Here is a 25,715-nt window from a genome sequence, read left to right as displayed (position 1 = left end):
AAACAGAAACTCCACGAGTGCATCTGTATTTGATCTCCTAACAGAGATAAGTTATGCTACTTAGCTAATTCTTAAAAGTAACATCCTTATAGTCTCCTGACAATTAAAATCTATGCAAAGCAATGTTAATGATGCAGAATTTGTGCACTAGGGACTGCTTTCCATGCCAATGAATAAGCCTACAGTGATCCGGTAGAGCTCTTCATATTATTCCTAGGGAGTAACATTCTGTCTCTCAAAGGCAATGAAACAAGAAAACATTGCTTGGTGGGATTGAATTTTGCGTCCTAACGGGGAGAAGACAATTCAAGCCAGTTTTTAAACTATGCCTTGCAGGCACCAAAAAGGAGGAAATGCTGGGCTGATCCTGAACGGCCGGTGCTGTAGGGTTTCTGTAGTGTAGTGGTTATCACGTTCGCCTCACACGCGAAAGGTCCCTGGCTCGATACCAGGCAGAAACACAACTCTTGGTAGATGTGTAACTGCTGTCCTTTCAATTGAATGGAGAGCTGTTCTTCACAGAAAAAAGTCAGGCTCCTTAATTAATGGCCAAGCTGATTAATTAAAACTCATAGCATAATGGCTATGCTAATTCAAGTCTTTCAAGCATAAACTTCAGTGAGTGTGTTCTCATTTTGTTTCCTAACAGAGGTTATGCTAATTAGCTGAAATTTAAAAGTTTCTTTCATCAAGTCTATGGCAAAGAACAAATCCTTGCAAGGCAATATCAAGCATACACAATTTGTGCAATAGGTTATGCTCTATATGCCAATGAGAGAACTACAGAGATAAAGTAAAACTCTTCATATTATGCCTAGTTAGCAACAGTCTGTTTCTAAAAGGGTAGGAAACAAGAGAACTTTGGTGGGGTTGTCTGAATTTTCATCCTAATGCTTGAGAAGTCATACTGCTTAGCCAGATTTAAAGCTATGATTTTCAAGCCCCAAAAATGAGCAAAAGCTGGAGAGGCAAAGAAGCATTTTAAAGTGGTTTCTGTAGTGTAGTGCTCAGCATGTTCGCCTAACACGAGAAAGGTCCTCTGTTCCATACCTGGCAGAAACATCCCTCTTGATAGCACAGTAGTTGGGCACGTGCTTTTTCTAAGCAGTGTATCAAGTGGGAGACTCTTTGTGCGGTTCGCCCTTTAGGTCCTCAGACTGAGGCACCAAGCTCCTTGTCTAATCGCAACATCATTTTGTCATATATCCTGTTGACTAAAAGACCTTTTTGGGGGATCATTATTGATTGATATAGATCTTGAACTCTCTTGATTTGTCTAGAGTAGTGGTCATTGCATTTGCTTTCCAAGTCACATGTCCCAGCTTCCATACTGTGCAGAAGCATTTCTCTTTCATCCATTTTTGGTGTTTACTGTATAAAATGGTTGGAACAAAGGGAAGCATGGGCAGGCGAGGCTAAAGAACTGCACAGGGAAATCAACTTAAACTCAGCATCATGGAACTGCAGCTGAGCTGCTTTTTAACTGCACTCAAAATGGTAAAAGAAGGAAATACTGTTCATGACTTCAAGGTAGAATTGAGAGGAGTGAGGTTCTGAGGACAACTATTGGGACTGCAATGAAAGAGATCTTCGGTTTTTATGGCCTTAAGCAGTGAAGAGCTCACACGGCCCTGCTACATGGGTTTAGAAAGCAAGAACAGAACCTACAATTTTCCAGGACCACCAGTTTGGACTGATGTGTAGGTCGGACTAGAGGGTTCCCTTTCAGCTAAACAGCATTTTTTTCTGACAGTTTGAATCAGATATTTCTGAAAATTACAATTGTGAACCATTTGAATTTTAGTTACGTCTGCTCATGAAACGCATTTTAGGCCATCCAACATACCCACGAAATTTGCATAAAATGGCAGCTATTTGTGAACTTCCAAATATGAAAGGTTTTGGCATAAATGATGTTCATTCTTTCTCCTAAATAATTTGCACACATTTTCAGTTTTGGGGATGAGCTGGTGAAAAAATTGTTCTGAAATTGCAGTGATACCATACTGCATCAAGGCATTTTTGCATGGTGTCTGTAGTGAATTGGTCATCACGTTTGCATTATGTGTGAAAGGACCTTGAATTGAAGCTGAGCAGAAACATTAGCTGGTTCTTTGGTTTCTGTGTCTTCTATTTGAAGTAGACACCAGGGAATCGAATGGCCTTCTTGCAGCAGAGGGAAATGATTTTCTGAACTCCCTAGTTACTCCAATTGAGTTCTCCAAGTCCTGTACTCCAAACTCCGGCACTATAACGCATGTGAAATCCCTAACCTCTTCGTCTGCAACTTGGTTCTACATTGTGCAAAATGGAAATTTCAAGATCAGAAGATTACTAGCATCTTAGTATGGACATAAAGTGTAGCTTCTCTGTTGGAAAAAAATATCCCATCACTGTCTCCATTTGCAAACCGAGAAAGTCAATATATGCAGCAGGCTTGTCCTCCGGTGATGCAAGGACTGTGCTTTAGGAGCTGTGTTTAAGGCTGATTTCAATTGTCACAGGGATGATGTAAAACTCATTGTAGCATGATGGGTGTGCTAATCCATGTATTTCAAACAAAATTAAACAAAACAGAAACTCCACGAGTGCATCTGTATTTGATCTCCTAACAGAGATAAGTTATGCTACTTAGCTAATTCTTAAAAGTAACATCCTTATAGTCTCCTGACAATTAAAATCTATGCAAAGCAATGTTAATGATGCAGAATTTGTGCACTAGGGACTGCTTTCCATGCCAATGAATAAGCCTACAGTGATCCGGTAGAGCTCTTCATATTATTCCTAGGGAGTAACATTCTGTCTCTCAAAGGCAATGAAACAAGAAAACATTGCTTGGTGGGATTGAATTTTGCGTCCTAACGGGGAGAAGACAATTCAAGCCAGTTTTTAAACTATGCCTTGCAGGCACCAAAAAGGAGGAAATGCTGGGCTGATCCTGAACGGCCGGTGCTGTAGGGTTTCTGTAGTGTAGTGGTTATCACGTTCGCCTCACACGCGAAAGGTCCCTGGCTCGATACCAGGCAGAAACACAACTCTTGGTAGATGTGTAACTGCTGTCCTTTCAATTGAATGGAGAGCTGTTCTTCACAGAAAAAAGTCAGGCTCCTTAATTAATGGCCAAGCTGATTAATTAAAGCTCATAGCATAATGGCTATGCTAATTCAAGTCTTTCAAGCATAAACTTCAGTGAGTGTGTTCTCGTTTTGTTTCCTAACAGAGGTTATGCTAATTAGCTGAAATTTAAAAGTTTCTTTCATCAAGTCTATGGCAAAGAACAAATCCTTGCAAGGCAATATCAAGCATACACAATTTGTGCAATAGGTTATGCTCTATATGCCAATGAGAGAACTACAGAGATAAAGTAAAACTCTTCATATTATGCCTAGTTAGCAACAGTCTGTTTCTAAAAGGGTAGGAAACAAGAGAACTTTGGTGGGGTTGTCTGAATTTTCATCCTAATGCTTGAGAAGTCATACTGCTTAGCCAGATTTAAAGCTATGATTTTCAAGCCCCAAAAATGAGCAAAAGCTGGAGAGGCAAAGAAGCATTTTAAAGTGGTTTCTGTAGTGTAGTGCTCAGCATGTTCGCCTAACACGAGAAAGGTCCTCTGTTCCATACCTGGCAGAAACATCCCTCTTGATAGCACAGTAGTTGGGCACGTGCTTTTTCTAAGCAGTGTATCAAGTGGGAGACTCTTTGTGCGGTTCGCCCTTTAGGTCCTCAGACTGAGGCACCAAGCTCCTTGTCTAATCGCAACATCATTTTGTCATATATCCTGTTGACTAAAAGACCTTTTTGGGGGATCATTATTGATTGATATAGATCTTGAACTCTCTTGATTTGTCTAGAGTAGTGGTCATTGCATTTGCTTTCCAAGTCACATGTCCCAGCTTCCATACTGTGCAGAAGCATTTCTCTTTCATCCATTTTTGGTGTTTACTGTATAAAATGGTTGGAACAAAGGGAAGCATGGGCAGGCGAGGCTAAAGAACTGCACAGGGAAATCAACTTAAACTCAGCATCATGGAACTGCAGCTGAGCTGCTTTTTAACTGCACTCAAAATGGTAAAAGAAGGAAATACTGTTCATGACTTCAAGGTAGAATTGAGAGGAGTGAGGTTCTGAGGACAACTATTGGGACTGCAATGAAAGAGATCTTCGGTTTTTATGGCCTTAAGCAGTGAAGAGCTCACACGGCCCTGCTACATGGGTTTAGAAAGCAAGAACAGAACCTACAATTTTCCAGGACCACCAGTTTGGACTGATGTGTAGGTCGGACTAGAGGGTTCCCTTTCAGCTAAACAGCATTTTTTTCTGACAGTTTGAATCAGATATTTCTGAAAATTACAATTGTGAACCATTTGAATTTTAGTTACGTCTGCTCATGAAACGCATTTTAGGCCATCCAACATACCCACGAAATTTGCATAAAATGGCAGCTATTTGTGAACTTCCAAATATGAAAGGTTTTGGCATAAATGATGTTCATTCTTTCTCCTAAATAATTTGCACACATTTTCAGTTTTGGGGATGAGCTGGTGAAAAAATTGTTCTGAAATTGCAGTGATACCATACTGCATCAAGGCATTTTTGCATGGTGTCTGTAGTGAATTGGTCATCACGTTTGCATTATGTGTGAAAGGACCTTGAATTGAAGCTGAGCAGAAACATTAGCTGGTTCTTTGGTTTCTGTGTCTTCTATTTGAAGTAGACACCAGGGAATCGAATGGCCTTCTTGCAGCAGAGGGAAATGATTTTCTGAACTCCCTAGTTACTCCAATTGAGTTCTCCAAGTCCTGTACTCCAAACTCCGGCACTATAACGCATGTGAAATCCCTAACCTCTTCGTCTGCAACTTGGTTCTACATTGTGCAAAATGGAAATTTCAAGATCAGAAGATTACTAGCATCTTAGTATGGACATAAAGTGTAGCTTCTCTGTTGGAAAAAAATATCCCATCACTGTCTCCATTTGCAAACCGAGAAAGTCAATATATGCAGCAGGCTTGTCCTCCGGTGATGCAAGGACTGTGCTTTAGGAGCTGTGTTTAAGGCTGATTTCAATTGTCACAGGGATGATGTAAAACTCATTGTAGCATGATGGGTGTGCTAATCCATGTATTTCAAACAAAATTAAACAAAACAGAAACTCCACGAGTGCATCTGTATTTGATCTCCTAACAGAGATAAGTTATGCTACTTAGCTAATTCTTAAAAGTAACATCCTTATAGTCTCCTGACAATTAAAATCTATGCAAAGCAATGTTAATGATGCAGAATTTGTGCACTAGGGACTGCTTTCCATGCCAATGAATAAGCCTACAGTGATCCGGTAGAGCTCTTCATATTATTCCTAGGGAGTAACATTCTGTCTCTCAAAGGCAATGAAACAAGAAAACATTGCTTGGTGGGATTGAATTTTGCGTCCTAACGGGGAGAAGACAATTCAAGCCAGTTTTTAAACTATGCCTTGCAGGCACCAAAAAGGAGGAAATGCTGGGCTGATCCTGAACGGCCGGTGCTGTAGGGTTTCTGTAGTGTAGTGGTTATCACGTTCGCCTCACACGCGAAAGGTCCCTGGCTCGATACCAGGCAGAAACACAACTCTTGGTAGATGTGTAACTGCTGTCCTTTCAATTGAATGGAGAGCTGTTCTTCACAGAAAAAAGTCAGGCTCCTTAATTAATGGCCAAGCTGATTAATTAAAGCTCATAGCATAATGGCTATGCTAATTCAAGTCTTTCAAGCATAAACTTCAGTGAGTGTGTTCTCGTTTTGTTTCCTAACAGAGGTTATGCTAATTAGCTGAAATTTAAAAGTTTCTTTCATCAAGTCTATGGCAAAGAACAAATCCTTGCAAGGCAATATCAAGCATACACAATTTGTGCAATAGGTTATGCTCTATATGCCAATGAGAGAACTACAGAGATAAAGTAAAACTCTTCATATTATGCCTAGTTAGCAACAGTCTGTTTCTAAAAGGGTAGGAAACAAGAGAACTTTGGTGGGGTTGTCTGAATTTTCATCCTAATGCTTGAGAAGTCATACTGCTTAGCCAGATTTAAAGCTATGATTTTCAAGCCCCAAAAATGAGCAAAAGCTGGAGAGGCAAAGAAGCATTTTAAAGTGGTTTCTGTAGTGTAGTGCTCAGCATGTTCGCCTAACACGAGAAAGGTCCTCTGTTCCATACCTGGCAGAAACATCCCTCTTGATAGCACAGTAGTTGGGCACGTGCTTTTTCTAAGCAGTGTATCAAGTGCGAGACTCTTTGTGCGGTTCGCCCTTTAGGTCCTCAGACTGAGGCACCAAGCTCCTTGTCTAATCGCAACATCATTTTGTCATATATCCTGTTGACTAAAAGACCTTTTTGGGGGATCATTATTGATTGATATAGATCTTGAACTCTCTTGATTTGTCTAGAGTAGTGGTCATTGCATTTGCTTTCCAAGTCACATGTCCCAGCTTCCATACTGTGCAGAAGCATTTCTCTTTCATCCATTTTTGGTGTTTACTGTATAAAATGGTTGGAACAAAGGGAAGCATGGGCAGGCGAGGCTAAAGAACTGCACAGGGAAATCAACTTAAACTCAGCATCATGGAACTGCAGCTGAGCTGCTTTTTAACTGCACTCAAAATGGTAAAAGAAGGAAATACTGTTCATGACTTCAAGGTAGAATTGAGAGGAGTGAGGTTCTGAGGACAACTATTGGGACTGCAATGAAAGAGATCTTCGGTTTTTATGGCCTTAAGCAGTGAAGAGCTCACACGGCCCTGCTACATGGGTTTAGAAAGCAAGAACAGAACCTACAATTTTCCAGGACCACCAGTTTGGACTGATGTGTAGGTCGGACTAGAGGGTTCCCTTTCAGCTAAACAGCATTTTTTTCTGACAGTTTGAATCAGATATTTCTGAAAATTACAATTGTGAACCATTTGAATTTTAGTTACGTCTGCTCATGAAACGCATTTTAGGCCATCCAACATACCCACGAAATTTGCATAAAATGGCAGCTATTTGTGAACTTCCAAATATGAAAGGTTTTGGCATAAATGATGTTCATTCTTTCTCCTAAATAATTTGCACACATTTTCAGTTTTGGGGATGAGCTGGTGAAAAAATTGTTCTGAAATTGCAGTGATACCATACTGCATCAAGGCATTTTTGCATGGTGTCTGTAGTGAATTGGTCATCACGTTTGCATTATGTGTGAAAGGACCTTGAATTGAAGCTGAGCAGAAACATTAGCTGGTTCTTTGGTTTCTGTGTCTTCTATTTGAAGTAGACACCAGGGAATCGAATGGCCTTCTTGCAGCAGAGGGAAATGATTTTCTGAACTCCCTAGTTACTCCAATTGAGTTCTCCAAGTCCTGTACTCCAAACTCCGGCACTATAACGCATGTGAAATCCCTAACCTCTTCGTCTGCAACTTGGTTCTACATTGTGCAAAATGGAAATTTCAAGATCAGAAGATTACTAGCATCTTAGTATGGACATAAAGTGTAGCTTCTCTGTTGGAAAAAAATATCCCATCACTGTCTCCATTTGCAAACCGAGAAAGTCAATATATGCAGCAGGCTTGTCCTCCGGTGATGCAAGGACTGTGCTTTAGGAGCTGTGTTTAAGGCTGATTTCAATTGTCACAGGGATGATGTAAAACTCATTGTAGCATGATGGGTGTGCTAATCCATGTATTTCAAACAAAATTAAACAAAACAGAAACTCCACGAGTGCATCTGTATTTGATCTCCTAACAGAGATAAGTTATGCTACTTAGCTAATTCTTAAAAGTAACATCCTTATAGTCTCCTGACAATTAAAATCTATGCAAAGCAATGTTAATGATGCAGAATTTGTGCACTAGGGACTGCTTTCCATGCCAATGAATAAGCCTACAGTGATCCGGTAGAGCTCTTCATATTATTCCTAGGGAGTAACATTCTGTCTCTCAAAGGCAATGAAACAAGAAAACATTGCTTGGTGGGATTGAATTTTGCGTCCTAACGGGGAGAAGACAATTCAAGCCAGTTTTTAAACTATGCCTTGCAGGCACCAAAAAGGAGGAAATGCTGGGCTGATCCTGAACGGCCGGTGCTGTAGGGTTTCTGTAGTGTAGTGGTTATCACGTTCGCCTCACACGCGAAAGGTCCCTGGCTCGATACCAGGCAGAAACACAACTCTTGGTAGATGTGTAACTGCTGTCCTTTCAATTGAATGGAGAGCTGTTCTTCACAGAAAAAAGTCAGGCTCCTTAATTAATGGCCAAGCTGATTAATTAAAGCTCATAGCATAATGGCTATGCTAATTCAAGTCTTTCAAGCATAAACTTCAGTGAGTGTGTTCTCGTTTTGTTTCCTAACAGAGGTTATGCTAATTAGCTGAAATTTAAAAGTTTCTTTCATCAAGTCTATGGCAAAGAACAAATCCTTGCAAGGCAATATCAAGCATACACAATTTGTGCAATAGGTTATGCTCTATATGCCAATGAGAGAACTACAGAGATAAAGTAAAACTCTTCATATTATGCCTAGTTAGCAACAGTCTGTTTCTAAAAGGGTAGGAAACAAGAGAACTTTGGTGGGGTTGTCTGAATTTTCATCCTAATGCTTGAGAAGTCATACTGCTTAGCCAGATTTAAAGCTATGATTTTCAAGCCCCAAAAATGAGCAAAAGCTGGAGAGGCAAAGAAGCATTTTAAAGTGGTTTCTGTAGTGTAGTGCTCAGCATGTTCGCCTAACACGAGAAAGGTCCTCTGTTCCATACCTGGCAGAAACATCCCTCTTGATAGCACAGTAGTTGGGCACGTGCTTTTTCTAAGCAGTGTATCAAGTGGGAGACTCTTTGTGCGGTTCGCCCTTTAGGTCCTCAGACTGAGGCACCAAGCTCCTTGTCTAATCGCAACATCATTTTGTCATATATCCTGTTGACTAAAAGACCTTTTTGGGGGATCATTATTGATTGATATAGATCTTGAACTCTCTTGATTTGTCTAGAGTAGTGGTCATTGCATTTGCTTTCCAAGTCACATGTCCCAGCTTCCATACTGTGCAGAAGCATTTCTCTTTCATCCATTTTTGGTGTTTACTGTATAAAATGGTTGGAACAAAGGGAAGCATGGGCAGGCGAGGCTAAAGAACTGCACAGGGAAATCAACTTAAACTCAGCATCATGGAACTGCAGCTGAGCTGCTTTTTAACTGCACTCAAAATGGTAAAAGAAGGAAATACTGTTCATGACTTCAAGGTAGAATTGAGAGGAGTGAGGTTCTGAGGACAACTATTGGGACTGCAATGAAAGAGATCTTCGGTTTTTATGGCCTTAAGCAGTGAAGAGCTCACACGGCCCTGCTACATAGGTTTAGAAAGCAAGAACAGAACCTACAATTTTCCAGGACCACCAGTTTGGACTGATGTGTAGGTCGGACTAGAGGGTTCCCTTTCAGCTAAACAGCATTTTTTTCTGACAGTTTGAATCAGATATTTCTGAAAATTACAATTGTGAACCATTTGAATTTTAGTTACGTCTGCTCATGAAACGCATTTTAGGCCATCCAACATACCCACGAAATTTGCATAAAATGGCAGCTATTTGTGAACTTCCAAATATGAAAGGTTTTGGCATAAATGATGTTCATTCTTTCTCCTAAATAATTTGCACACATTTTCAGTTTTGGGGATGAGCTGGTGAAAAAATTGTTCTGAAATTGCAGTGATACCATACTGCATCAAGGCATTTTTGCATGGTGTCTGTAGTGAATTGGTCATCACGTTTGCATTATGTGTGAAAGGACCTTGAATTGAAGCTGAGCAGAAACATTAGCTGGTTCTTTGGTTTCTGTGTCTTCTATTTGAAGTAGACACCAGGGAATCGAATGGCCTTCTTGCAGCAGAGGGAAATGATTTTCTGAACTCCCTAGTTACTCCAATTGAGTTCTCCAAGTCCTGTACTCCAAACTCCGGCACTATAACGCATGTGAAATCCCTAACCTCTTCGTCTGCAACTTGGTTCTACATTGTGCAAAATGGAAATTTCAAGATCAGAAGATTACTAGCATCTTAGTATGGACATAAAGTGTAGCTTCTCTGTTGGAAAAAAATATCCCATCACTGTCTCCATTTGCAAACCGAGAAAGTCAATATATGCAGCAGGCTTGTCCTCCGGTGATGCAAGGACTGTGCTTTAGGAGCTGTGTTTAAGGCTGATTTCAATTGTCACAGGGATGATGTAAAACTCATTGTAGCATGATGGGTGTGCTAATCCATGTATTTCAAACAAAATTAAACAAAACAGAAACTCCACGAGTGCATCTGTATTTGATCTCCTAACAGAGATAAGTTATGCTACTTAGCTAATTCTTAAAAGTAACATCCTTATAGTCTCCTGACAATTAAAATCTATGCAAAGCAATGTTAATGATGCAGAATTTGTGCACTAGGGACTGCTTTCCATGCCAATGAATAAGCCTACAGTGATCCGGTAGAGCTCTTCATATTATTCCTAGGGAGTAACATTCTGTCTCTCAAAGGCAATGAAACAAGAAAACATTGCTTGGTGGGATTGAATTTTGCGTCCTAACGGGGAGAAGACAATTCAAGCCAGTTTTTAAACTATGCCTTGCAGGCACCAAAAAGGAGGAAATGCTGGGCTGATCCTGAACGGCCGGTGCTGTAGGGTTTCTGTAGTGTAGTGGTTATCACGTTCGCCTCACACGCGAAAGGTCCCTGGCTCGATACCAGGCAGAAACACAACTCTTGGTAGATGTGTAACTGCTGTCCTTTCAATTGAATGGAGAGCTGTTCTTCACAGAAAAAAGTCAGGCTCCTTAATTAATGGCCAAGCTGATTAATTAAAGCTCATAGCATAATGGCTATGCTAATTCAAGTCTTTCAAGCATAAACTTCAGTGAGTGTGTTCTCGTTTTGTTTCCTAACAGAGGTTATGCTAATTAGCTGAAATTTAAAAGTTTCTTTCATCAAGTCTATGGCAAAGAACAAATCCTTGCAAGGCAATATCAAGCATACACAATTTGTGCAATAGGTTATGCTCTATATGCCAATGAGAGAACTACAGAGATAAAGTAAAACTCTTCATATTATGCCTAGTTAGCAACAGTCTGTTTCTAAAAGGGTAGGAAACAAGAGAACTTTGGTGGGGTTGTCTGAATTTTCATCCTAATGCTTGAGAAGTCATACTGCTTAGCCAGATTTAAAGCTATGATTTTCAAGCCCCAAAAATGAGCAAAAGCTGGAGAGGCAAAGAAGCATTTTAAAGTGGTTTCTGTAGTGTAGTGCTCAGCATGTTCGCCTAACACGAGAAAGGTCCTCTGTTCCATACCTGGCAGAAACATCCCTCTTGATAGCACAGTAGTTGGGCACGTGCTTTTTCTAAGCAGTGTATCAAGTGGGAGACTCTTTGTGCGGTTCGCCCTTTAGGTCCTCAGACTGAGGCACCAAGCTCCTTGTCTAATCGCAACATCATTTTGTCATATATCCTGTTGACTAAAAGACCTTTTTGGGGGATCATTATTGATTGATATAGATCTTGAACTCTCTTGATTTGTCTAGAGTAGTGGTCATTGCATTTGCTTTCCAAGTCACATGTCCCAGCTTCCATACTGTGCAGAAGCATTTCTCTTTCATCCATTTTTGGTGTTTACTGTATAAAATGGTTGGAACAAAGGGAAGCATGGGCAGGCGAGGCTAAAGAACTGCACAGGGAAATCAACTTAAACTCAGCATCATGGAACTGCAGCTGAGCTGCTTTTTAACTGCACTCAAAATGGTAAAAGAAGGAAATACTGTTCATGACTTCAAGGTAGAATTGAGAGGAGTGAGGTTCTGAGGACAACTATTGGGACTGCAATGAAAGAGATCTTCGGTTTTTATGGCCTTAAGCAGTGAAGAGCTCACACGGCCCTGCTACATAGGTTTAGAAAGCAAGAACAGAACCTACAATTTTCCAGGACCACCAGTTTGGACTGATGTGTAGGTCGGACTAGAGGGTTCCCTTTCAGCTAAACAGCATTTTTTTCTGACAGTTTGAATCAGATATTTCTGAAAATTACAATTGTGAACCATTTGAATTTTAGTTACGTCTGCTCATGAAACGCATTTTAGGCCATCCAACATACCCACGAAATTTGCATAAAATGGCAGCTATTTGTGAACTTCCAAATATGAAAGGTTTTGGCATAAATGATGTTCATTCTTTCTCCTAAATAATTTGCACACATTTTCAGTTTTGGGGATGAGCTGGTGAAAAAATTGTTCTGAAATTGCAGTGATACCATACTGCATCAAGGCATTTTTGCATGGTGTCTGTAGTGAATTGGTCATCACGTTTGCATTATGTGTGAAAGGACCTTGAATTGAAGCTGAGCAGAAACATTAGCTGGTTCTTTGGTTTCTGTGTCTTCTATTTGAAGTAGACACCAGGGAATCGAATGGCCTTCTTGCAGCAGAGGGAAATGATTTTCTGAACTCCCTAGTTACTCCAATTGAGTTCTCCAAGTCCTGTACTCCAAACTCCGGCACTATAACGCATGTGAAATCCCTAACCTCTTCGTCTGCAACTTGGTTCTACATTGTGCAAAATGGAAATTTCAAGATCAGAAGATTACTAGCATCTTAGTATGGACATAAAGTGTAGCTTCTCTGTTGGAAAAAAATATCCCATCACTGTCTCCATTTGCAAACCGAGAAAGTCAATATATGCAGCAGGCTTGTCCTCCGGTGATGCAAGGACTGTGCTTTAGGAGCTGTGTTTAAGGCTGATTTCAATTGTCACAGGGATGATGTAAAACTCATTGTAGCATGATGGGTGTGCTAATCCATGTATTTCAAACAAAATTAAACAAAACAGAAACTCCACGAGTGCATCTGTATTTGATCTCCTAACAGAGATAAGTTATGCTACTTAGCTAATTCTTAAAAGTAACATCCTTATAGTCTCCTGACAATTAAAATCTATGCAAAGCAATGTTAATGATGCAGAATTTGTGCACTAGGGACTGCTTTCCATGCCAATGAATAAGCCTACAGTGATCCGGTAGAGCTCTTCATATTATTCCTAGGGAGTAACATTCTGTCTCTCAAAGGCAATGAAACAAGAAAACATTGCTTGGTGGGATTGAATTTTGCGTCCTAACGGGGAGAAGACAATTCAAGCCAGTTTTTAAACTATGCCTTGCAGGCACCAAAAAGGAGGAAATGCTGGGCTGATCCTGAACGGCCGGTGCTGTAGGGTTTCTGTAGTGTAGTGGTTATCACGTTCGCCTCACACGCGAAAGGTCCCTGGCTCGATACCAGGCAGAAACACAACTCTTGGTAGATGTGTAACTGCTGTCCTTTCAATTGAATGGAGAGCTGTTCTTCACAGAAAAAAGTCAGGCTCCTTAATTAATGGCCAAGCTGATTAATTAAAGCTCATAGCATAATGGCTATGCTAATTCAAGTCTTTCAAGCATAAACTTCAGTGAGTGTGTTCTCGTTTTGTTTCCTAACAGAGGTTATGCTAATTAGCTGAAATTTAAAAGTTTCTTTCATCAAGTCTATGGCAAAGAACAAATCCTTGCAAGGCAATATCAAGCATACACAATTTGTGCAATAGGTTATGCTCTATATGCCAATGAGAGAACTACAGAGATAAAGTAAAACTCTTCATATTATGCCTAGTTAGCAACAGTCTGTTTCTAAAAGGGTAGGAAACAAGAGAACTTTGGTGGGGTTGTCTGAATTTTCATCCTAATGCTTGAGAAGTCATACTGCTTAGCCAGATTTAAAGCTATGATTTTCAAGCCCCAAAAATGAGCAAAAGCTGGAGAGGCAAAGAAGCATTTTAAAGTGGTTTCTGTAGTGTAGTGCTCAGCATGTTCGCCTAACACGAGAAAGGTCCTCTGTTCCATACCTGGCAGAAACATCCCTCTTGATAGCACAGTAGTTGGGCACGTGCTTTTTCTAAGCAGTGTATCAAGTGGGAGACTCTTTGTGCGGTTCGCCCTTTAGGTCCTCAGACTGAGGCACCAAGCTCCTTGTCTAATCGCAACATCATTTTGTCATATATCCTGTTGACTAAAAGACCTTTTTGGGGGATCATTATTGATTGATATAGATCTTGAACTCTCTTGATTTGTCTAGAGTAGTGGTCATTGCATTTGCTTTCCAAGTCACATGTCCCAGCTTCCATACTGTGCAGAAGCATTTCTCTTTCATCCATTTTTGGTGTTTACTGTATAAAATGGTTGGAACAAAGGGAAGCATGGGCAGGCGAGGCTAAAGAACTGCACAGGGAAATCAACTTAAACTCAGCATCATGGAACTGCAGCTGAGCTGCTTTTTAACTGCACTCAAAATGGTAAAAGAAGGAAATACTGTTCATGACTTCAAGGTAGAATTGAGAGGAGTGAGGTTCTGAGGACAACTATTGGGACTGCAATGAAAGAGATCTTCGGTTTTTATGGCCTTAAGCAGTGAAGAGCTCACACGGCCCTGCTACATAGGTTTAGAAAGCAAGAACAGAACCTACAATTTTCCAGGACCACCAGTTTGGACTGATGTGTAGGTCGGACTAGAGGGTTCCCTTTCAGCTAAACAGCATTTTTTTCTGACAGTTTGAATCAGATATTTCTGAAAATTACAATTGTGAACCATTTGAATTTTAGTTACGTCTGCTCATGAAACGCATTTTAGGCCATCCAACATACCCACGAAATTTGCATAAAATGGCAGCTATTTGTGAACTTCCAAATATGAAAGGTTTTGGCATAAATGATGTTCATTCTTTCTCCTAAATAATTTGCACACATTTTCAGTTTTGGGGATGAGCTGGTGAAAAAATTGTTCTGAAATTGCAGTGATACCATACTGCATCAAGGCATTTTTGCATGGTGTCTGTAGTGAATTGGTCATCACGTTTGCATTATGTGTGAAAGGACCTTGAATTGAAGCTGAGCAGAAACATTAGCTGGTTCTTTGGTTTCTGTGTCTTCTATTTGAAGTAGACACCAGGGAATCGAATGGCCTTCTTGCAGCAGAGGGAAATGATTTTCTGAACTCCCTAGTTACTCCAATTGAGTTCTCCAAGTCCTGTACTCCAAACTCCGGCACTATAACGCATGTGAAATCCCTAACCTCTTCGTCTGCAACTTGGTTCTACATTGTGCAAAATGGAAATTTCAAGATCAGAAGATTACTAGCATCTTAGTATGGACATAAAGTGTAGCTTCTCTGTTGGAAAAAAATATCCCATCACTGTCTCCATTTGCAAACCGAGAAAGTCAATATATGCAGCAGGCTTGTCCTCCGGTGATGCAAGGACTGTGCTTTAGGAGCTGTGTTTAAGGCTGATTTCAATTGTCACAGGGATGATGTAAAACTCATTGTAGCATGATGGGTGTGCTAATCCATGTATTTCAAACAAAATTAAACAAAACAGAAACTCCACGAGTGCATCTGTATTTGATCTCCTAACAGAGATAAGTTATGCTACTTAGCTAATTCTTAAAAGTAACATCCTTATAGTCTCCTGACAATTAAAATCTATGCAAAGCAATGTTAATGATGCAGAATTTGTGCACTAGGGACTGCTTTCCATGCCAATGAATAAGCCTACAGTGATCCGGTAGAGCTCTTCATATTATTCCTAGGGAGTAACATTCTGTCTCTCAAAGGCAATGAAACAAGAAAACATTGCTTGGTGGGATTGAATTTTGCGTCCTAACGGGGAGAAGACAATTCAAGCCAGTTTTTAAACTATGCCTTGCAGGCACCAAAAAGGAGGAAATGCTGGGCTGATCCTGAACGGCCGGTGCTGTAGGGTTTCTGTAGTGTAGTGGTTATCACGTTCGCCTCACACGCGAAAGGTCCCTGGCTCGATACCAGGCAGAAACACAACTCTTGGTAGATGTGTAACTGCTGTCCTTTCAATTGAATGGAGAGCTGTTCTTCACAGAAAAAAGTCAGGCTCCTTAATTAATGGCCAAGCTGATTAATTAAAACTCATAGCATAATGGCTATGCTAATTCAAGTCTTTCAAGCATAAACTTCAGTGAGTGTGTTCTCGTTTTGTTTCCTAACAGAGGTTATGCTAATTAGCTGAAATTTAAAAGTTTCTTTCATCAAGTCTATGGCAAAGAACAAATCCTTGCAAGGCAATATCAAGCATACACAATTTGTGCAATAGGTTATGCTCTATATGCCAATGAGAGAACTACAGAGATAAAGTAAAACTCTTCATATTATGCCTAGTTAGCAACAGTCTGTTTCTAAAAGGGTAGGAAACAAGAGAACTTTGGTGGGGTTGTCTGAATTTTCATCCTAATGCTTGAGAAGTCATACTGCTTAGCCAGATTTAAAGCTATGATTTTCAAGCCCCAAAAATGAGCAAAAGCTGGAGAGGCAAAGAAGCATTTTAAAGTGGTTTCTGTAGTGTAGTGCTCAGCATGTTCGCCTAACACGAGAAAGGTCCTCTGTTCCATACCTGGCAGAAACATCCCTCTTGATAGCACAGTAGTTGGGCACGTGCTTTTTCTAAGCAGTGTATCAAGTGGGAGACTCTTTGTGCGGTTCGCCCTTTAGGTCCTCAGACTGAGGCACCAAGCTCCTTGTCTAATCGCAACATCATTTTGTCATATATCCTGTTGACTAAAAGACCTTTTTGGGGGATCATTATTGATTGATATAGATCTTGAACTCTCTTGATTTGTCTAGAGTAGTGGTCATTGCATTTGCTTTCCAAGTCACATGTCCCAGCTTCCATACTGTGCAGAAGCATTTCTCTTTCATCCATTTTTGGTGTTTACTGTATAAAATGGTTGGAACAAAGGGAAGCATGGGCAGGCGAGGCTAAAGAACTGCACAGGGAAATCAACTTAAACTCAGCATCATGGAACTGCAGCTGAGCTGCTTTTTAACTGCACTCAAAATGGTAAAAGAAGGAAATACTGTTCATGACTTCAAGGTAGAATTGAGAGGAGTGAGGTTCTGAGGACAACTATTGGGACTGCAATGAAAGAGATCTTCGGTTTTTATGGCCTTAAGCAGTGAAGAGCTCACACGGCCCTGCTACATAGGTTTAGAAAGCAAGAACAGAACCTACAATTTTCCAGGACCACCAGTTTGGACTGATGTGTAGGTCGGACTAGAGGGTTCCCTTTCAGCTAAACAGCATTTTTTTCTGACAGTTTGAATCAGATATTTCTGAAAATTACAATTGTGAACCATTTGAATTTTAGTTACGTCTGCTCATGAAACGCATTTTAGGCCATCCAACATACCCACGAAATTTGCATAAAATGGCAGCTATTTGTGAACTTCCAAATATGAAAGGTTTTGGCATAAATGATGTTCATTCTTTCTCCTAAATAATTTGCACACATTTTCAGTTTTGGGGATGAGCTGGTGAAAAAATTGTTCTGAAATTGCAGTGATACCATACTGCATCAAGGCATTTTTGCATGGTGTCTGTAGTGAATTGGTCATCACGTTTGCATTATGTGTGAAAGGACCTTGAATTGAAGCTGAGCAGAAACATTAGCTGGTTCTTTGGTTTCTGTGTCTTCTATTTGAAGTAGACACCAGGGAATCGAATGGCCTTCTTGCAGCAGAGGGAAATGATTTTCTGAACTCCCTAGTTACTCCAATTGAGTTCTCCAAGTCCTGTACTCCAAACTCCGGCACTATAACGCATGTGAAATCCCTAACCTCTTCGTCTGCAACTTGGTTCTACATTGTGCAAAATGGAAATTTCAAGATCAGAAGATTACTAGCATCTTAGTATGGACATAAAGTGTAGCTTCTCTGTTGGAAAAAAATATCCCATCACTGTCTCCATTTGCAAACCGAGAAAGTCAATATATGCAGCAGGCTTGTCCTCCGGTGATGCAAGGACTGTGCTTTAGGAGCTGTGTTTAAGGCTGATTTCAATTGTCACAGGGATGATGTAAAACTCATTGTAGCATGATGGGTGTGCTAATCCATGTATTTCAAACAAAATTAAACAAAACAGAAACTCCACGAGTGCATCTGTATTTGATCTCCTAACAGAGATAAGTTATGCTACTTAGCTAATTCTTAAAAGTAACATCCTTATAGTCTCCTGACAATTAAAATCTATGCAAAGCAATGTTAATGATGCAGAATTTGTGCACTAGGGACTGCTTTCCATGCCAATGAATAAGCCTACAGTGATCCGGTAGAGCTCTTCATATTATTCCTAGGGAGTAACATTCTGTCTCTCAAAGGCAATGAAACAAGAAAACATTGCTTGGTGGGATTGAATTTTGCGTCCTAACGGGGAGAAGACAATTCAAGCCAGTTTTTAAACTATGCCTTGCAGGCACCAAAAAGGAGGAAATGCTGGGCTGATCCTGAACGGCCGGTGCTGTAGGGTTTCTGTAGTGTAGTGGTTATCACGTTCGCCTCACACGCGAAAGGTCCCTGGCTCGATACCAGGCAGAAACACAACTCTTGGTAGATGTGTAACTGCTGTCCTTTCAATTGAATGGAGAGCTGTTCTTCACAGAAAAAAGTCAGGCTCCTTAATTAATGGCCAAGCTGATTAATTAAAACTCATAGCATAATGGCTATGCTAATTCAAGTCTTTCAAGCATAAACTTCAGTGAGTGTGTTCTCGTTTTGTTTCCTAACAGAGGTTATGCTAATTAGCTGAAATTTAAAAGTTTCTTTCATCAAGTCTATGGCAAAGAACAAATCCTTGCAAGGCAATATCAAGCATACACAATTTGTGCAATAGGTTATGCTCTATATGCCAATGAGAGAACTACAGAGATAAAGTAAAACTCTTCATATTATGCCTAGTTAGCAACAGTCTGTTTCTAAAAGGGTAGGAAACAAGAGAACTTTGGTGGGGTTGTCTGAATTTTCATCCTAATGCTTGAGAAGTCATACTGCTTAGCCAGATTTAAAGCTATGATTTTCAAGCCCCAAAAATGAGCAAAAGCTGGAGAGGCAAAGAAGCATTTTAAAGTGGTTTCTGTAGTGTAGTGCTCAGCATGTTCGCCTAACACGAGAAAGGTCCTCTGTTCCATACCTGGCAGAAACATCCCTCTTGATAGCACAGTAGTTGGGCACGTGCTTTTTCTAAGCAGTGTATCAAGTGGGAGACTCTTTGTGCGGTTCGCCCTTTAGGTCCTCAGACTGAGGCACCAAGCTCCTTGTCTAATCGCAACATCATTTTGTCATATATCCTGTTGACTAAAAGACCTTTTTGGGGGATCATTATTGATTGATATAGATCTTGAACTCTCTTGATTTGTCTAGAGTAGTGGTCATTGCATTTGCTTTCCAAGTCACATGTCCCAGCTTCCATACTGTGCAGAAGCATTTCTCTTTCATCCATTTTTGGTGTTTACTGTATAAAATGGTTGGAACAAAGGGAAGCATGGGCAGGCGAGGCTAAAGAACTGCACAGGGAAATCAACTTAAACTCAGCATCATGGAACTGCAGCTGAGCTGCTTTTTAACTGCACTCAAAATGGTAAAAGAAGGAAATACTGTTCATGACTTCAAGGTAGAATTGAGAGGAGTGAGGTTCTGAGGACAACTATTGGGACTGCAATGAAAGAGATCTTCGGTTTTTATGGCCTTAAGCAGTGAAGAGCTCACACGGCCCTGCTACATAGGTTTAGAAAGCAAGAACAGAACCTACAATTTTCCAGGACCACCAGTTTGGACTGATGTGTAGGTCGGACTAGAGGGTTCCCTTTCAGCTAAACAGCATTTTTTTCTGACAGTTTGAATCAGATATTTCTGAAAATTACAATTGTGAACCATTTGAATTTTAGTTACGTCTGCTCATGAAACGCATTTTAGGCCATCCAACATACCCACGAAATTTGCATAAAATGGCAGCTATTTGTGAACTTCCAAATATGAAAGGTTTTGGCATAAATGATGTTCATTCTTTCTCCTAAATAATTTGCACACATTTTCAGTTTTGGGGATGAGCTGGTGAAAAAATTGTTCTGAAATTGCAGTGATACCATACTGCATCAAGGCATTTTTGCATGGTGTCTGTAGTGAATTGGTCATCACGTTTGCATTATGTGTGAAAGGACCTTGAATTGAAGCTGAGCAGAAACATTAGCTGGTTCTTTGGTTTCTGTGTCTTCTATTTGAAGTAGACACCAGGGAATCGAATGGCCTTCTTGCAGCAGAGGGAAATGATTTTCTGAACTCCCTAGTTACTCCAATTGAGTTCTCCAAGTCCTGTACTCCAAACTCCGGCACTATAACGCATGTGAAATCCCTAACCTCTTCGTCTGCAACTTGGTTCTACATTGTGCAAAATGGAAATTTCAAGATCAGAAGATTACTAGCATCTTAGTATGGACATAAAGTGTAGCTTCTCTGTTGGAAAAAAATATCCCATCACTGTCTCCATTTGCAAACCGAGAAAGTCAATATATGCAGCAGGCTTGTCCTCCGGTGATGCAAGGACTGTGCTTTAGGAGCTGTGTTTAAGGCTGATTTCAATTGTCACAGGGATGATGTAAAACTCATTGTAGCATGATGGGTGTGCTAATCCATGTATTTCAAACAAAATTAAACAAAACAGAAACTCCACGAGTGCATCTGTATTTGATCTCCTAACAGAGATAAGTTATGCTACTTAGCTAATTCTTAAAAGTAACATCCTTATAGTCTCCTGACAATTAAAATCTATGCAAAGCAATGTTAATGATGCAGAATTTGTGCACTAGGGACTGCTTTCCATGCCAATGAATAAGCCTACAGTGATCCGGTAGAGCTCTTCATATTATTCCTAGGGAGTAACATTCTGTCTCTCAAAGGCAATGAAACAAGAAAACATTGCTTGGTGGGATTGAATTTTGCGTCCTAACGGGGAGAAGACAATTCAAGCCAGTTTTTAAACTATGCCTTGCAGGCACCAAAAAGGAGGAAATGCTGGGCTGATCCTGAACGGCCGGTGCTGTAGGGTTTCTGTAGTGTAGTGGTTATCACGTTCGCCTCACACGCGAAAGGTCCCTGGCTCGATACCAGGCAGAAACACAACTCTTGGTAGATGTGTAACTGCTGTCCTTTCAATTGAATGGAGAGCTGTTCTTCACAGAAAAAAGTCAGGCTCCTTAATTAATGGCCAAGCTGATTAATTAAAACTCATAGCATAATGGCTATGCTAATTCAAGTCTTTCAAGCATAAACTTCAGTGAGTGTGTTCTCGTTTTGTTTCCTAACAGAGGTTATGCTAATTAGCTGAAATTTAAAAGTTTCTTTCATCAAGTCTATGGCAAAGAACAAATCCTTGCAAGGCAATATCAAGCATACACAATTTGTGCAATAGGTTATGCTCTATATGCCAATGAGAGAACTACAGAGATAAAGTAAAACTCTTCATATTATGCCTAGTTAGCAACAGTCTGTTTCTAAAAGGGTAGGAAACAAGAGAACTTTGGTGGGGTTGTCTGAATTTTCATCCTAATGCTTGAGAAGTCATACTGCTTAGCCAGATTTAAAGCTATGATTTTCAAGCCCCAAAAATGAGCAAAAGCTGGAGAGGCAAAGAAGCATTTTAAAGTGGTTTCTGTAGTGTAGTGCTCAGCATGTTCGCCTAACACGAGAAAGGTCCTCTGTTCCATACCTGGCAGAAACATCCCTCTTGATAGCACAGTAGTTGGGCACGTGCTTTTTCTAAGCAGTGTATCAAGTAGGAGACTCTTTGTGCGGTTCGCCCTTTAGGTCCTCAGACTGAGGCACCAAGCTCCTTGTCTAATCGCAACATCATTTTGTCATATATCCTGTTGACTAAAAGACCTTTTTGGGGGATCATTATTGATTGATATAGATCTTGAACTCTCTTGATTTGTCTAGAGTAGTGGTCATTGCATTTGCTTTCCAAGTCACATGTCCCAGCTTCCATACTGTGCAGAAGCATTTCTCTTTCATCCATTTTTGGTGTTTACTGTATAAAATGGTTGGAACAAAGGGAAGCATGGGCAGGCGAGGCTAAAGAACTGCACAGGGAAATCAACTTAAACTCAGCATCATGGAACTGCAGCTGAGCTGCTTTTTAACTGCACTCAAAATGGTAAAAGAAGGAAATACTGTTCATGACTTCAAGGTAGAATTGAGAGGAGTGAGGTTCTGAGGACAACTATTGGGACTGCAATGAAAGAGATCTTCGGTTTTTATGGCCTTAAGCAGTGAAGAGCTCACACGGCCCTGCTACATAGGTTTAGAAAGCAAGAACAGAACCTACAATTTTCCAGGACCACCAGTTTGGACTGATGTGTAGGTCGGACTAGAGGGTTCCCTTTCAGCTAAACAGCATTTTTTTCTGACAGTTTGAATCAGATATTTCTGAAAATTACAATTGTGAACCATTTGAATTTTAGTTACGTCTGCTCATGAAACGCATTTTAGGCCATCCAACATACCCACGAAATTTGCATAAAATGGCAGCTATTTGTGAACTTCCAAATATGAAAGGTTTTGGCATAAATGATGTTCATTCTTTCTCCTAAATAATTTGCACACATTTTCAGTTTTGGGGATGAGCTGGTGAAAAAATTGTTCTGAAATTGCAGTGATACCATACTGCATCAAGGCATTTTTGCATGGTGTCTGTAGTGAATTGGTCATCACGTTTGCATTATGTGTGAAAGGACCTTGAATTGAAGCTGAGCAGAAACATTAGCTGGTTCTTTGGTTTCTGTGTCTTCTATTTGAAGTAGACACCAGGGAATCGAATGGCCTTCTTGCAGCAGAGGGAAATGATTTTCTGAACTCCCTAGTTACTCCAATTGAGTTCTCCAAGTCCTGTACTCCAAACTCCGGCACTATAACGCATGTGAAATCCCTAACCTCTTCGTCTGCAACTTGGTTCTACATTGTGCAAAATGGAAATTTCAAGATCAGAAGATTACTAGCATCTTAGTATGGACATAAAGTGTAGCTTCTCTGTTGGAAAAAAATATCCCATCACTGTCTCCATTTGCAAACCGAGAAAGTCAATATATGCAGCAGGCTTGTCCTCCGGTGATGCAAGGACTGTGCTTTAGGAGCTGTGTTTAAGGCTGATTTCAATTGTCACAGGGATGATGTAAAACTCATTGTAGCATGATGGGTGTGCTAATCCATGTATTTCAAACAAAATTAAACAAAACAGAAACTCCACGAGTGCATCTGTATTTGATCTCCTAACAGAGATAAGTTATGCTACTTAGCTAATTCTTAAAAGTAACATCCTTATAGTCTCCTGACAATTAAAATCTATGCAAAGCAATGTTAATGATGCAGAATTTGTGCACTAGGGACTGCTTTCCATGCCAATGAATAAGCCTACAGTGATCCGGTAGAGCTCTTCATATTATTCCTAGGGAGTAACATTCTGTCTCTCAAAGGCAATGAAACAAGAAAACATTGCTTGGTGGGATTGAATTTTGCGTCCTAACGGGGAGAAGACAATTCAAGCCAGTTTTTAAACTATGCCTTGCAGGCACCAAAAAGGAGGAAATGCTGGGCTGATCCTGAACGGCCGGTGCTGTAGGGTTTCTGTAGTGTAGTGGTTATCACGTTCGCCTCACACGCGAAAGGTCCCTGGCTCGATACCAGGCAGAAACACAACTCTTGGTAGATGTGTAACTGCTGTCCTTTCAATTGGATGGAGAGCTGTTCTTCACAGAAAAAAGTCAGGCTCCTTAATTAATGGCCAAGCTGATTAATTAAAACTCATAGCATAATGGCTATGCTAATTCAAGTCTTTCAAGCATAAACTTCAGTGAGTGTGTTCTCATTTTGTTTCCTAACAGAGGTTATGCTAATTAGCTGAAATTTAAAAGTTTCTTTCATCAAGTCTATGGCAAAGAACAAATCCTTGCAAGGCAATATCAAGCATACACAATTTGTGCAATAGGTTATGCTCTATATGCCAATGAGAGAACTACAGAGATAAAGTAAAACTCTTCATATTATGCCTAGTTAGCAACAGTCTGTTTCTAAAAGGGTAGGAAACAAGAGAACTTTGGTGGGGTTGTCTGAATTTTCATCCTAATGCTTGAGAAGTCATACTGCTTAGCCAGATTTAAAGCTATGATTTTCAAGCCCCAAAAATGAGCAAAAGCTGGAGAGGCAAAGAAGCATTTTAAAGTGGTTTCTGTAGTGTAGTGCTCAGCATGTTCGCCTAACACGAGAAAGGTCCTCTGTTCCATACCTGGCAGAAACATCCCTCTTGATAGCACAGTAGTTGGGCACGTGCTTTTTCTAAGCAGTGTATCAATTGGGAGACTCTTTGTGCGGTTCGCCCTTTAGGTCCTCAGACTGAGGCACCAAGCTCCTTGTCTAATCGCAACATCATTTTGTCATATATCCTGTTGACTAAAAGACCTTTTTGGGGGATCATTATTGATTGATATAGATCTTGAACTCTCTTGATTTGTCTAGAGTAGTGGTCATTGCATTTGCTTTCCAGGTCACATGTCCCAGCTTCCATACTGTGCAGAAGCATTTCTCTTTCATCCATTTTTGGTGTTTACTGTATAAAATGGTTGGAACAAAGGGAAGCATGGGCAGGCGAGGCTAAAGAACTGCACAGGGAAATCAACTTAAACTCAGCATCATGGAACTGCAGCTGAGCTGCTTTTTAACTGCACTCAAAATGGTAAAAGAAGGAAATACTGTTCATGACTTCAAGGTAGAATTGAGAGGAGTGAGGTTCTGAGGACAACTATTGGGACTGCAATGAAAGAGATCTTCGGTTTTCATGGCCTTAAGCAGTGAAGAGCTCACACGGCCCTGCTACATATGTTTAGAAAGCAAGAACAGAACCTACCATTTTCCAGGACCACCAGTTTGGACTGAAGTGTCGCTCGGACTAGAGGGTTCCCTGTCAGCTAAACAATATTTTTTCTGCATGTTTGAATCAGATATTTCTGAAAAATTAGAATTGTGAACCTTTTGAATTTTAGGTACATCTGCTCATTATTAGCATTTTAGGCCATCCAACATACCCACTAAATTTGCGTAAAATGGCAGCTATTTGTGAACTTGCAAATATGAAAGGTTTTGGCATAAATGATATTCATTCTTTTACTCAATAACTTGCACTCATTATCAGTTTTGGGGATGAGTTGGTGAAAAGATTGTTCTGAAAGTGCAGTAATACCATACTGCATCAAGGAGTCTTTGCACGATTTCTGTAATGAAGTGGTCATCACGTTTGCATTATATGTAAAAGGTGTTGAATTGAAGCTGAGCAGCAACAGTAGTTGGTTCTTTGGTTTCTGTCTATTGTATTTGAAGTAGACATCAGGGAATCGAATGGCCTTCTTGCAGCAGAGTGAAAAGATTTTTTGAACTCCCTAGTTACTGCGATTGAGTTCTCCAATTCCTGTACTCCAAACTCTGGCACTATAACTCATGTGAAATCCCCAACGTCTTCTTCTGCAACTTGGTTCCACATTGTGCAAAATAAAAATTTCAAGATCAGAAGATTACTATCATCTTAGTATGGACATAAAGAGTAGTTTCTCTGTTGGGTCTCTATTTGCAAACTGAGAAAGTCAATATATGCAGCACACTTGTGCTCCGGTGATGCAAGGACTGTGCTTTAGGAGCTGTGCTTAAGGCTGATTTCAATTGTCACAGGCATGATGTAAAACTCATTGTAGCATGATGGGTGTGCTAATCCATGTATTTCAAACAAAAGTAAACAAAACAAAAACACCACGAGTGCATCTG

The 25,715-nt window shown here is 40.3% G+C and overlaps 10 non-coding genes across 10 annotated transcripts; all 10 read left to right on the top strand.

The window, feature by feature from the left end:
- Positions 1–388: 388 nt before the first annotated feature.
- On the top strand, positions 389–461 carry trnav-cac (transfer RNA valine (anticodon CAC)). Its single transcript has one exon. It is a non-coding gene; the product is annotated as a tRNA-Val (tRNA).
- A 2,498-nt stretch (positions 462–2,959) lies between these two features.
- On the top strand, positions 2,960–3,032 carry trnav-cac (transfer RNA valine (anticodon CAC)). The gene has a single exon. It is a non-coding gene; the product is annotated as a tRNA-Val (tRNA).
- A 2,498-nt stretch (positions 3,033–5,530) lies between these two features.
- trnav-cac (transfer RNA valine (anticodon CAC)) lies at positions 5,531–5,603 on the top strand. Its single transcript has one exon. It is a non-coding gene; the product is annotated as a tRNA-Val (tRNA).
- Positions 5,604–8,101: 2,498 nt separating this feature from the next.
- trnav-cac (transfer RNA valine (anticodon CAC)) lies at positions 8,102–8,174 on the top strand. The gene has a single exon. It is a non-coding gene; the product is annotated as a tRNA-Val (tRNA).
- Positions 8,175–10,672: 2,498 nt separating this feature from the next.
- On the top strand, positions 10,673–10,745 carry trnav-cac (transfer RNA valine (anticodon CAC)). Its single transcript has one exon. It is a non-coding gene; the product is annotated as a tRNA-Val (tRNA).
- Positions 10,746–13,243: 2,498 nt separating this feature from the next.
- On the top strand, positions 13,244–13,316 carry trnav-cac (transfer RNA valine (anticodon CAC)). Its single transcript has one exon. It is a non-coding gene; the product is annotated as a tRNA-Val (tRNA).
- Positions 13,317–15,814: 2,498 nt separating this feature from the next.
- Positions 15,815–15,887, top strand: trnav-cac (transfer RNA valine (anticodon CAC)). The gene has a single exon. It is a non-coding gene; the product is annotated as a tRNA-Val (tRNA).
- Positions 15,888–18,385: 2,498 nt separating this feature from the next.
- On the top strand, positions 18,386–18,458 carry trnav-cac (transfer RNA valine (anticodon CAC)). The gene has a single exon. It is a non-coding gene; the product is annotated as a tRNA-Val (tRNA).
- Positions 18,459–20,956: 2,498 nt separating this feature from the next.
- trnav-cac (transfer RNA valine (anticodon CAC)) lies at positions 20,957–21,029 on the top strand. The gene has a single exon. It is a non-coding gene; the product is annotated as a tRNA-Val (tRNA).
- A 2,498-nt stretch (positions 21,030–23,527) lies between these two features.
- On the top strand, positions 23,528–23,600 carry trnav-cac (transfer RNA valine (anticodon CAC)). The gene has a single exon. It is a non-coding gene; the product is annotated as a tRNA-Val (tRNA).
- The last annotated feature ends 2,115 nt before the right edge of the window (positions 23,601–25,715 follow it).

This window comes from Electrophorus electricus, chromosome 2 (assembly GCF_041902795.1).
Source record: "Electrophorus electricus isolate QZ-2024a chromosome 2, ASM4190279v1, whole genome shotgun sequence".
In the NCBI taxonomy this organism is placed as follows: domain Eukaryota; kingdom Metazoa; phylum Chordata; class Actinopteri; order Gymnotiformes; family Gymnotidae; genus Electrophorus; species Electrophorus electricus.
The sequence above is the reverse complement of the archived record's forward strand: the minus strand, read 5'-3'. Positions and strand labels throughout refer to the sequence as shown.